General features: G+C 42.7%; 1 protein-coding gene across 4 annotated transcripts in view; it reads right to left on the bottom strand.

Annotated features, from left to right (window-relative positions):
- The window catches only part of LOC136114637 (polycomb group RING finger protein 3), a 117,219-nt gene that overhangs the window by 85,942 nt on the left and 18,911 nt on the right, over nt 1-12,366 (bottom strand). For 3 of the 4 annotated variants that reach the window (XM_065860055.2, XM_065860056.2, XM_071801647.1), the window contains exon 2: nt 8,699-8,739. The exons of the other annotated variant lie outside the window; for it this stretch is intronic. The gene's annotated coding sequence lies outside the window, so the exon portion shown is untranslated. The remainder of the gene's footprint in view (nt 1-8,698; nt 8,740-12,366) is intronic. 4 annotated transcript variants of the gene reach the window in all.

Consider the following 12,366-nt stretch of genomic DNA (forward strand, 5'->3'; position numbering starts at 1 on the left):
ATCCCCTAAACTCTAGTGTTAAACAATCTTAATTTCACTTACACAATCACGAATACACTCCCGGACTTGTGCTGATGTTTGCTCAAAGTTATTTCTATGTCACCAATAGTGAATTCAATATTTATTGAAGCTTAAGATTTTACATTTGTCTAAATAGTTTACTAATTCCATATGAAATATTATTAGTTTTGTAATTATCAATCAACTAAACAAAACAGTTAATCCTTCTTCTACTGATGGGTTCCCATAAAAGCACTGAGACAGATTTATGTTCAGTTTCAATAGTCTTTAAAAGTTTCAGCATCTGTCTTTAGTGCCTAGCTAACAGTCTCAAAGGCCTAAATTAACCCAGCATTCACATCTATCACAAAAAGTAGAATAAAAGCAGACTTCAAGCATTTTATAGATCTGCTTGGAAGAATCCTACGGGACATGGCCCTAGAGAGAAGAGGGATTCAGGAGAGCTGGTTTATAATGAAGGATCACATTCTCCAAACTCAAAAAAGGTCCATTCCAACAAGTAGGAAAGCAAGGAAAGGTGGCAGGAGGCCTGCATGTGCAAGGAGCTCCTGATTGAACTCAGACATAAAAAGGAAGCGTATAAGAGGTAGAAGCAGGGGCAGGGTACTCAGGATGAGTGTAGAGATTGCAGGGCATAAGAAGACTTTGTTATGGTAACCCAGGATAGTTCACCTCCCCCATCCGAGTATGTAGAGTCCCAAGCTTATCTTATCTCATTGTTACGGTAACCTGGAATAGTTTGCCCATGTAAGGGTATGTGCAGATGAGGGAGAAGCATCAACGTGAAGGCCAGCTGTGTATCTCAGAATTTGTACAACAGTGCCTGCATTACATCAGTGAGTTTGCTAATGAGCAAAACAGGACATTGCATATGTATTATATGTTAATCAGCACAAGTTTTGTTATCCACCCCCTTGAGCTTCACTCCTGAGCAGGGTTCCACTGTGTCAGGTCCCCATTTGATTAGCGTCAGTGTCCTGAGGCTTTCACTGTGGTAATGCTATACTTTCATTAAAGCCAAACCTTTCACTTGCCAAGTGTTGTGCCTCGCCCCTGAGGGATCCACAACTGCTTTTTGCTCATAACAGAGATGCTGTCTGATCTTGCAGGGATGGGGTTAGAAAAGTCAAGGCCAACCTGGAGCTGAATTCGGTAAGGAGCGTGAAGAGCAAAAAGAAAGGATTCTACAAGTACATATACAGCAAAAGGAAAACTAGGGAAAACATGGGCCAGCTGTTGAATGGAACAGGGGAACTGGTGACAAGGGACATGGAAAAGGCCAAGGTACTCAATGCATTCTTTGCCTCAGTCTTTATTGATAAGACTGGCCTTCAGGAATCCCAAGCCCCTGAGACCAGAGGGAAAATGTGGAATAAGGAAGAATTACCCTCGGTGGAGGAGGACATAGGGAAGCACTTAAATAAACTGGACATACATAAATCCATGGGGCTTGATGGGTTGCACCCACAAGTGCTGAGGGAGCTGATATCATGGTGAGGACACTCTCAATTATATTTGAATGGTCATAGTGAATGGGAGAGGTTCCTGAATGCTGGAAGAAAGTAAATGTCACTCCTATCTTCAAAAAGGGCAAGAAGGAAGATCTGGGGAACTACAAGCCAGTTAGCCTCACCTCAGTTCCTGTGAAGGTGATGGATAAAATCCTCCTGGAAACTGTTTCCAGACACATGAATGCCAAGAAGGTGATCAGGAATAGTCAGCATGGATTTACAAAAGAGAAATCATGCTTAACCAACCTGATAGCCTTTTACAATGAGGTGACTAGCTTGATGGATGAGGGGAGAGCAGTGATTGTTGTTTACCTTGACTTTAGCAAGGCTTCTGACATCATCTCACATAATATCTAATCTGTACTTTGTCAGCTCGTCTGTGATGATAAGTGGACAGTGAGGTGGACTGAAAACCAGCTGAATGGCCAGGGTTGTGAATGGTAAGGGTTGTGAGCAGTGGCACAAAGTTCAGTAGGAGGCAAGTCAGAAGTGGTGTATGCTAGGGGTCAATACTGGAGTAAATACTGTTTAACATCTTTGTTAATGACCTAGATGCTGGGACACCCTCAGTAACTTTACAGACAATACAAAACTGGTAGGAGTGGCTGATATGCCAGGGGGCAGTGCTGCCATTCAGAGGGACCTTGACAGGCTGGAGAATTGAGCAGAGAGGAACCTCATGAAGTTCAGCAAGGGGAAATGTCAAGTCTTATTCCTGGGGAAGAATAACCCCAGGCACCAGTACACACTGGGGGCCAACTGCCTAGAAAGTAGCTCTTCACAGGACCCTGGGGTTCTGGTGGACAACAAGTTGACCACGAGCCAACAATGCGTTCTTGTGGGAAAGAAGGCCAACAGTATACTGGGCTGCATAAGAAGGAGTGTTGCAGGCATGTTGAGGGAGGTGATCCTTCCTCTCTATTCAGCACTGATGAGGTCACATCTGGAGTACTGTGTCCAGTTCTGGGCTCCTCAGTAAAAGAAAGATATGGACTTACTGAAGCAAGTCCAGTGCAGGGCTACTAAGATGATTAAGGGACTGAAGCATCTTTCATATAAGGACAGGCCAAGAGAGCAGGGACTCTTCAGCCTGGAGAAGGCTCAAAGGGGATCTTATCAACATGTGTTAATACCTTATGGGAGAGAATGAAGATCAGGAGGGGAGTCAGACTCTTCTCAGTAGTACCCAGTGACAAGGCAAGAAGCAATTGGCACAAATTTAAACATGTGAAATTCTGACTGAACAGAAGAAAATACTTTTTTTTTTTACTGTGTGTCACGGTTTCTCTTATCCCCATACACTCTCTCTCTCTGTACGGTCTCATTTCTCCCCATACGGGCCACCAATTAAATCTGTCACAGTTTAAGGCAAGGCAGCAATAAACTGTGGCAGATGCTCCCTGTTATCCCCTCATTTCCCGCCACCCTTCCTTTAGATCGGAAAGATGATAAGAAAGATAAGAGGAAAGGAAATGAGACTTAGACTTCAAGTTGGAGAGTTTTAAAGGATTTTACTAATGCTACTAATAAATAGAGAATATATATACAAAATACACAAAACCAATCTCAAGTGCTCGATATGGAGTTGGAGTCACTCCAGCAGCAGCTGAGCTGGGTGTGTGGAGCTGGAGTGGCCCCAGCAGGTGCAGCTCAGGCCCCCGGAAGTCATGGGTGGGACTTCACAGCAAACCAGAACCTGGTTGCAGGGATGCAGGGCCTGAGGCCTGTAGATCACAGGCAGACAGACAGGGTCCTCTCTAGATGCCGGCCATGGTCGAAGAGAGCGTGACCCTCGTGATCACCCTCTTATATAGGGGGTATGACGATTATGGGATGGCATACTTCCGTTGGTCAGTTTTAGTCTCCTGTTCCATCCACCCCTCCTCAAACACGCCCCTCTCACAATGGAACATGGGAAAACTGATAAGTCTTTCTTGGCTACCATAGTAATAAATCTAAACATGAGTTTCTTCAGCATTCCTTTGGTCTTCTTATCAGCACCGAGTACAGCATCCTAGGAAAAATATGCAGATTAAAACTCAGAGAAGTGCAGCCACCTAGAAGAACTTAGCTGAAAGAAAAACCACTAAAAGGGAACTGGTCTTGTTTTTAACAAAACCAGGACACTGTGAGGGCAGGCAAACACTGGCAGAGGTTGCCCAGAGAGGCTGTGGAGTCTCCATCCTTGGAAATATTCAAAACCTGACTGGACACAGTCCTGGGCAACTGTCTCTAGTTGACCCTGCTTGAGGACTAGATGATTTCGTGAGGTCCCTTCCAACTTAAATGATAAAGTGAAAGGCATGTTTACCAGTAGCTAAATTTCTCTGGACAATTCCACTTAAAGTAACATTCATCTGCTCAGACTACTGACATTTTCTGCACAGGTAATTAACCTGATATGTGGCAGATAAGGACCAGCACTATACAGTAAGCTAATACAAAGTCTGAAAAAAAATTTTTATTAGAAAGACTGAGATTATCCATCTTGCTTTAACTAACCCTATTCCCTAGACAAATCCAAGCTTTCCTCTTAATTCCTTCTACAAGTCTGCGGGGAATGAAGAACGATTTCAAGGTCTTGGGAAGGATGGTGAAAGACTCAGGGGCTCAAGTGATCTTCTGTTCACTCCTTCCATTTTCAAGTGACGATGTGGGACGGAATAGGAAAATTCAGTCTCTAAATGGTTGGCTCCAAGACTGGTGCTACAGGCAGGGCTTCAGATTTTTTGATAATGGCTGCTTTTATAAGACTCCAGTCCGGACAGTGTTATGCGGGAAAGGCTTATCTCGCAGGGGCAAAAGGATGCTGGGGCAGGAATTAGCTGGGCTCATTTGGAGAGCTTTAAACTAGGCTCGAAGGGAGATGGGGTTGTAGCTGGGCTTGTCCCACTGGGGCAGCATTCTAAAACGGATGAGGACCCGGTGGCCTCCTATGCCCCTAGGGAGAAATTGGTGTGCTCTGCTCGCTCCCTGAAATGCCTGTACACCAATGCGCGCAGCATGGGGAATAAGCAGGAGGAGTTAGAATCCTATGTTCGGTTGGGAGATTATGATCTGGTGGCAATTACAGAAACATGGTGGGACAGTTCACATGACTGGAATGTGGTCATGGATGGCTACGCCCTTTTCAGGAAAGACAGGCCAGCCAGGCGTGGTGGTGGAGTTGCTCTCTATGTGAGAGAGCAACTACAATGTACTAAATTCTGCCCAGGAGCGGATGAGGAGCGAGTTGAGAGTGTATGGGTCAGGATCAAGGGGTAGGCTGGCAGGGGTGATACTGCTGTGGGTGGGATAAGAGGGTCATTAGGGGCAGTCAGCATGGCTTTACCAAGGGTAAGTCATGCTTGACCAACCTCATAGCCTTTTATGAGAATGTAACAAGATGGATGGATGATGGCAGGGCGGTGGATGTGGTCTACCTTGACTTCAGTAAAGCCTTTGACACAGTCTCCCACAGCATCCTCACAGCTAAGTTGAGGAGGTGTGGTCTAGACAACAGAGTAGTGAGGTGGGTTGCAAACTGGCTTAAGGAGAGAAGCCAGAGAGTGGTGGTCAATGGTGCGGAGTCCAGTTGGAGGCCAGTATCTAGTGGAGTGCCTCAGGGGTCAGTACTGGGGCCAATATTATTCAATATATTCATTAACAATTTGGACGAGGGAATTGAATGTACTATCAGCAAGTTTGCTGATGACACTAAGCTGGGAGGAGTGGCTGACACACCAGAAGGCTGTGCTGCCATCCAGCAAGACCTGGACAGGCTGGAGAGTTGGGCGGGGGATAACCTGATGAAATTTAATAAGGGAAAGTGTAGAGTCCTGCATCTGGGCAGGAACAACCCCAGGTTCCAGTATAGGTTGGGAAATTACATATTAGAGAGCAGCGTAGGGGAAAGGGACCTGTGGGTCCTGGTGGACAGCAGGATGATCATGAGCCAGCACTGTGCCCTTGTGGCCAGGAAGGCCAATGGCATCCTCGGGTGTATTAGAAGGGGGGTGGTCAGTAGATCGAGAGAGGTCCTCCTTCCCCTCTACTCCACCCTGGTGAGACCCCATCTAGAATATTGTGTCCAGTTCTGGGCCCCCCAGTTCAAGAAGGACAGGGAACTGCTGGAGAGGGTCCAGTGCAAGGCAACAAAGATGATTAAGGGAGTGGAGCACCTCCCTTATGAAGAAAGGCTGAGGGAGCTGGGTCTCTTTAGTTTGGAGAAGAAGAGACTGAGGGGTGACCTTATTAATGTTTATAAATATATAAAAGGTGAGTGCCACGAGGATGGAGTCAGGCTCTTCTCAGTGGCAAACAATGATAGGACAAGGACTAATGGGATCAAGCTGGAACACAAGATGTTCCACTTAAATTTGAGAAGAAACTTCTTCTCAGTGAGGGTGACAGACCACTGGAACAGGCTGCCCTGGGAGGTTGTGGAGTCTCCTTCCCTGGAGACATTCAAAACCCGCCTGGACACATTCCTGTGCGACCTCACCTAGGCGTTCCTGCTCCAGCAGGGGGATTGCACTAGATGATCTTTTGAGGTCCCTTCCAATCCCAAACATACTGTGATACTGTGATATTATCTTTCAAAAAAAAAAAGAATCATAGAATGTCCCAAGTTGGAAGGGACCCAGAAGGATCATCGAGTCCAACTTCTGTCCCTACATATGACAACCCCACAGTTCACACCATGTGTTTGAGGGCATTGTCTAGTCTCTCCTTGAACACTGTCAGGCTTGGGGCTGTGACACCTCCCTGGGGAGCCTGTTCCAGTGCTCCACTACCCTCTGGGTGAAAAACTTTCTCCCAGTGTCTAATCTAAACCTCCCCTGGCACATCTTCCTGCCATTCCCTTGGGTTCTGTCATTGGTCGCCAGAGAGAAAAGGTATGTGACAAAAGGTAAAACACCCCCTACTCCCAATTTGGAATGCAGGCAACAGACTATAAAAATCCCATCTTCCTATCCCTTAATCAGCAAGCGCTTTGTCCAAAAGAAAGCCAAAAGTGAATTTGAAAACTTCTCCAGAGCAAGTAATTCAATCTAATTTTGAATTTAAAAAGGAAAAAGAAATACCTCTGAACAGTAAATATGTATGTCCAGTATACTTAAGTTGTAAGATGGCTTGTAACATTCAAACACAACTTATTATGCCTTCTAATAATTCAAACAATAATTGTAACTGAGAGGAGTCCTATGGCCATTGTTAAACAAGAGACAAATTTGAAACAAATTATCCCAACCCTCCTGACTATCCACTAACCTAGTGCCCAGATTCTTACCTGCATTCAAGTTTAAATGCATTTTGTTCCAAATAAACAGGAAGTGCCCATGTAAAGCTCAGTCTATTTAAAATCGCAAAACAGATGTAATCACATTGTTCACCCCTATTAAGCAAGGAATCAAATGTTAATACTTCATGCATTGGTCTATTCGAATGATATGAAAGACAAATTTCTTATCACTTGGACTGTTTTCAAGTTGCACTGAGTACTTGAGGAAAACAATATCTAGTCATAGTTACATAGAAATCAACTCTACTTAATTAAGATAGCACGATCACAGCATTTAAACCTTGCTGCTTTCACAACTAGCAGAAAAAGATTAGCGGTGAAAGTAGTTGTAGCTTTAAGTTACAAGAACAGAGTATAAGTTTACCTTTGCAAAGCATCATCTAGACTCAAGTCTTGTTGCATCAAATTCTTATTCTTAATTTAAAAAAAACAAAATCACATCACATTCAGCCTTCTGGATTAGAGACTGATTTATAAACTCACTAGAGTGCACTGGAGCTATACGGGAAACACACACCTATATATTAACTGAATATGTTTTTAGCTTGGCTTTCTTTAGTAACAATGCTTATGTGACTAGTCAGTGCGTACAAGATGCATGCCCAAGAATTTCTGAATCTTTCATATGATTGCAGTCAAGTTCACAGGCAAAAATCTCATAGATATTTATGTTCTTAAATAAAAGCAAACAGCCATAAAGGAGGGACCAGGACTCAAACATTTGCAGTTTTACCTTCAGCTTTTGTATGTCTGTTTTCCACAATTGAACACAGCAAATCTCAGCTGCCACCAAACCTCTATCCAAAATACTGTTTTGTAGCGATTAGTGGAGAGTTACAGAAAAATCTTAGCATAACTTGTTTAAAAAGTTAGTCACAGCCAATCAAGATAAATCTGTAGGATACAAAGCTTCACTAGCTCTGCTACTCAGTTACTTGTTTAAATAATCTGCTAAAACAGGAAGTCTTAGACAAACTGAGAAGTACTGTAAATAACTGTCTGAAATTCTTTATCTACTGCATAATGGCATTTGATCAGAAACACCTTAACCCAGCCAGTGAGAATCAGCATCATAACATGATCCCTTACACTCAAATCCATTATTGGAAGAGAGGAAACTACTCTCCACTCTAATTTCACAGTTTTTAAATGATGAAACTCTTCTCAGATAGTTTATACCTCTTTAAAATTAATTTGCATCCCATTTATTGAAAAAGAAAGCAGGAAACACGAAATGTGAAAAATCAGCCCTTTCCTAGTTAGATCACTCTTTAGGACCCTTGCAAACAGAGCTTAGAAGCCAGTGAAACAAGCAGCTCTGTGATGAGCTGAAGAGCTGTTCTTAACCTCCAAAATAAGCACTTTTCACTAGGAACCATTCTTTAGACAGAACCAAAAAATCCACATTGTGACTACTTAAAGAAATAGAAGACCTTATAAAGTTTCAGAGACCTGACTCAATCCTGAAAAGAAAGAAAAGTTTTCTTTTGATAGCTCAAGTATTCAGCCAAGGAATGGAGTAGAGGAAACTATAAAAGCATTTGGAGTACTCTCCCATTTTAAAGAAAATCCACAACAGGAGAGGGTGGAAGGGGTTAGACATGTCAGTCAAGTATCCTCATTCATGCTATATTTTCTCTGCTAAGATAATGTCTTGTTAAAATTACCAACCCAAAGGATAAGCAGCATATTACAGACCTCTTCAGTAAAGTTATGCCACTAACAAAACAGGTTTGAAGAAGCAGCTTTCAGAGATTACAGTAAAGAAAACTTAGAGTAGACTCACAGAAACAGATGACAGGCAGAGACCCCTCCTCAAAGGAGTGGTTTTATCATTAGCACATATGCTAGTCAGGAATATTTTGGGCTACATGAGGCATACCTCTTAAAATTGCATTTATTTTCAGTCCGCCATCCAGGGACCTGAAAAGATATAAAAATCATCTAAAAGTTAGCATCCAAAACTCCTTAAAATCCAGCAACACATAGAAATCTTAACTTACTAAGCTCACCTAACACTACCTACATGTATTAATTCAGAACAACTCAAAGGAAAAAAAAAAAAACATTCATTTTTGATAAAGAAAATGAAAGCCTGCCAGAATTAGAAGAAAAAGGAACTTCAGGAAACACCCATATAACATCATCTATGAAAGGACAAGCTTACCACAGAAAAGTAAAAAACAGCCCAAAATTCAAGCAGTCCTGATATAATGTGGTGGGAAACATACAAAAATTTAAAAAAAATAAAAATCAATTATCTGTTGTACTGGGTCTGGCTGGGATGGAGTTAATTTTCTTCATAGCAGCCTGTATGGTGCTAACCACCAGCACAAAGTGGATTGCCCAGGACTTCAGCTAGCTGGCATCTCCATCCCTCCAAAGCCACTTCTGACAATCACAACATGCACAGTGTCATCCACAGACAGCTTGGAGCCCATCATGGATAGCAGAGCTTATTCAGGAGGAAGAGAACTGTGGCAGTGCAGTACTGTTTTGGATTTGTGACCAAAACAATTTTGATAACACATCAATGTTTTAGCTATTGACTAACAGTGCTTACACAGTGTCAAGGCCTTCTCTGTTTCTTACTCTGCCCCAGAGCGCATAGGTTGGGAAATGCAAGAAATTGGGAGGGAACACAACCAGAACAGCTGATCTGAACTGACCAAAGGGATATTCCATGCCATGTAACAATATGCAACAGCAACAAAATCAGAGCGGAGGGTGGTTTTGTGTAAGTACCCATTGCTCAGGGACTGTCTGGATATCAGTCTACTTGTAGGAGGTGGTAAGTGATTGCCTTTGCATCATCATGCTGTGTGGTGCTTAGCTGCCAGCTTGGGTCAACCCACCACATCTGCACAAATGAGAATGACAGAAGAAAATGACTGCTCTGTTAAAAAGATTTGTGTTTGAAGATCCACAGCAAGCAGTATTATTCTCAAAATCTATTTTAAAGTATCTGCTCTCCATTTCATTTTCAAAAAAAATTCAGATGGAAATCTGCCATATCTCCAAAATCTTCATATATTTTCCATCACTTTCCAAACAGAGCATAATCACATGAACATATTAGCTTATAAAAATTGTCTTCAATTTGTCAAAGGTAATTCACACAGGAAATATCCAGATGTTATATAGTGTCCTGGTTTCAGCTGGGATAGAGTTAATTTTCTTCCTAGTAGTTGGTATAGTGCTGTGTTCTGGATTTAGTATGAGAATGTTGATAACACACTGATGTTTTAGTTGTTGCTAAGCAGTCAAGGCCTTTTCTGCTTCTCACACCGTTCCACCAGCAAGTAGGCTGGGAATGCACAAAAAGTTGGGATGAGACAGAGCTGGGACAGCTGACCCCAACTGACCAAAGGGATATTCCATACCATACAACATCACACTCAGTATATAAGCTGGGGGAAGAAGAAGGAAGGGGGGGACATTCAGGGTTATGGCATTTGTCTTCCCAAGTAACTGTTTCATGCGATGGAGCCCTGATTGCCTGGAGATGACTAAACACCTGCCTGCCACTGGGAAGTAGCGAATGAATTTCTTGTTTTTCTTTGCTTGTGTGCGTGGCTTTTGTTTTACCTATTAAACTGTCAATCTCAACCCACGAGTTTCCTCACTTTTACTCTTCTGATTCTCTCCTCCATCCCACTGAGGTGGGTGAGCAAGCGAGTGACTGTGGTGCTTAGTTGCTGGTTGAGGTTAAAACATGACATAAAGACAAACAATTAATACTGCTTCTTTATCTTCCTCCATCAAAAACAAAGACATAGTCTGCAATTATAATTTTGCTTTTATATTCCTTAAGGAGATGATAAACACTATGGCACAATGAAACTTCATGACAACAATAGACAAAAACCAGAATGCAATCCAACTGAAATATCTCTCAGGACCTCCTTCGGGTACTTTTTTTTACCACATTTAGAGAAAATTCAGATAAATGTTAAACATTGCCACACTGAAAGCAAAGTGGCATTAAAAGCCTTTGTGTTGGTACTAACAACAATAAACTTCACACAGAGAACAGAAAATCTCTTGGCTGTAGAGAAGAATGGACTTGAGGATGCATCTGCTGCAAAAGAATCCATTCCTTCAGCAAAAAATGTCCTAATTTATATTGTGGTAGTAGAAACTGAATTACAGGTTTATCATCAGAGCATTCTAAAAACATCACAACACAAGCTTATGATCAATGAAGATGTTTTCTAAAAGACATTATCAAATATCTCCCCTTACTTGGAGAGAACACAGCAACATTCTAATTCAGATGGAAGGAAAGAGTGGCGTTTATCTTCTTAAGAGGGGAAAATCAAAAAGCCAAACTTGTCCATATGCTACATGCTCTGAATGCAAAAAGACAATGATGCGTTATGAAAGCTAATAATGAAGTACACTTAGTTTTTTTTTATCTAGACCAGCTATTGGTGACTGTGCAAAGATACTAACCCTTAATACAAACAACTTCAGGACTGAGTGCTAGCATTTTAACATGCATTTTATTTTATTTACAGGAGTACCCAAACTGCTGGGGCTGCTCTTAGTTGCTTGATAGATTGGCAAATTGTAGTTCTCATCTGTACCAAATGGTTTTTTAATGCAAGACAATAAGTCTTCTCTCATGAGAGTCCAGAATAGGGGCGAACACTGTTAAGGGATGTTATAAGGCTGCTACCTCTGGCAAACTTATGGATTACTCCGGCCTGGCTGCTGGAGACAAACCCAAGGGTCTCTGTGTCCCACGCCAATGGATATGGCTGCTACTTTGCTTACATCAGCAGCAACAGGAAGGTTAGAAAAAATGTAGGTCCGCTGCTGAATCAGGTGGATGCCCTGGTGGCGGATGATACAGAGAAGGCAGAGTTACTGCATACATTCTTTGCTTACATCTTTACCGCTAAGACTGGCCCTCAGGTATCCCAGACCCTAGAGACAGGAGAGAAAGTCTGGCAGAAGACTTTCCCTTAGTTGAGAGAATCAGGTTAGAGATAGTTTAGACAAACTGGACACCCACAAATCCATGGGCCCTGATGGGATGCACCCACGAGTGCTGAGAGAGTTGGCAGATGTTATTGCTAAGCCACTCTCCATCATCTTTGAAAGGTCAGGGAGAACAGAAGAGGTGCCTGAGGACTGGAAGAAAGCCAATGTCACTACACTATTCAAAAAGGGCAAGCAGGATGACCCAGGAAACTACAGGCCAGTCAGTCTCACCTCCATCCCTGGAAAGGTGAAAGAACAACTGATTCTGGATGTCACCTCCAAGCATGTGGAGGAAAATAAGGTTATCAAGAGTAGTCAGCATGAATTCAACAAGGAGAAAGCACGCTTGACGAACCCGATAGCCTTCTATGATGGTATGACTGGCTGGGTAGACGAGGGGAAAGCAGTGAATGTTGTCTACCTTGACTTCAGCAAGGCTTTTGACACTGTCTCTCACAACATAGGCAAGATCCGGAAGTGCAGGCTAGATGAATGCACAGTGAGATGGATCATGAACTGGCTGGATGGCAGAACTCAGAGGGTTGCGATCAACAGCGCAGA

This window comes from Patagioenas fasciata, chromosome W (assembly GCF_037038585.1).
Source record: "Patagioenas fasciata isolate bPatFas1 chromosome W, bPatFas1.hap1, whole genome shotgun sequence".
NCBI classification, from domain to species: Eukaryota; Metazoa; Chordata; class Aves; order Columbiformes; family Columbidae; genus Patagioenas; species Patagioenas fasciata.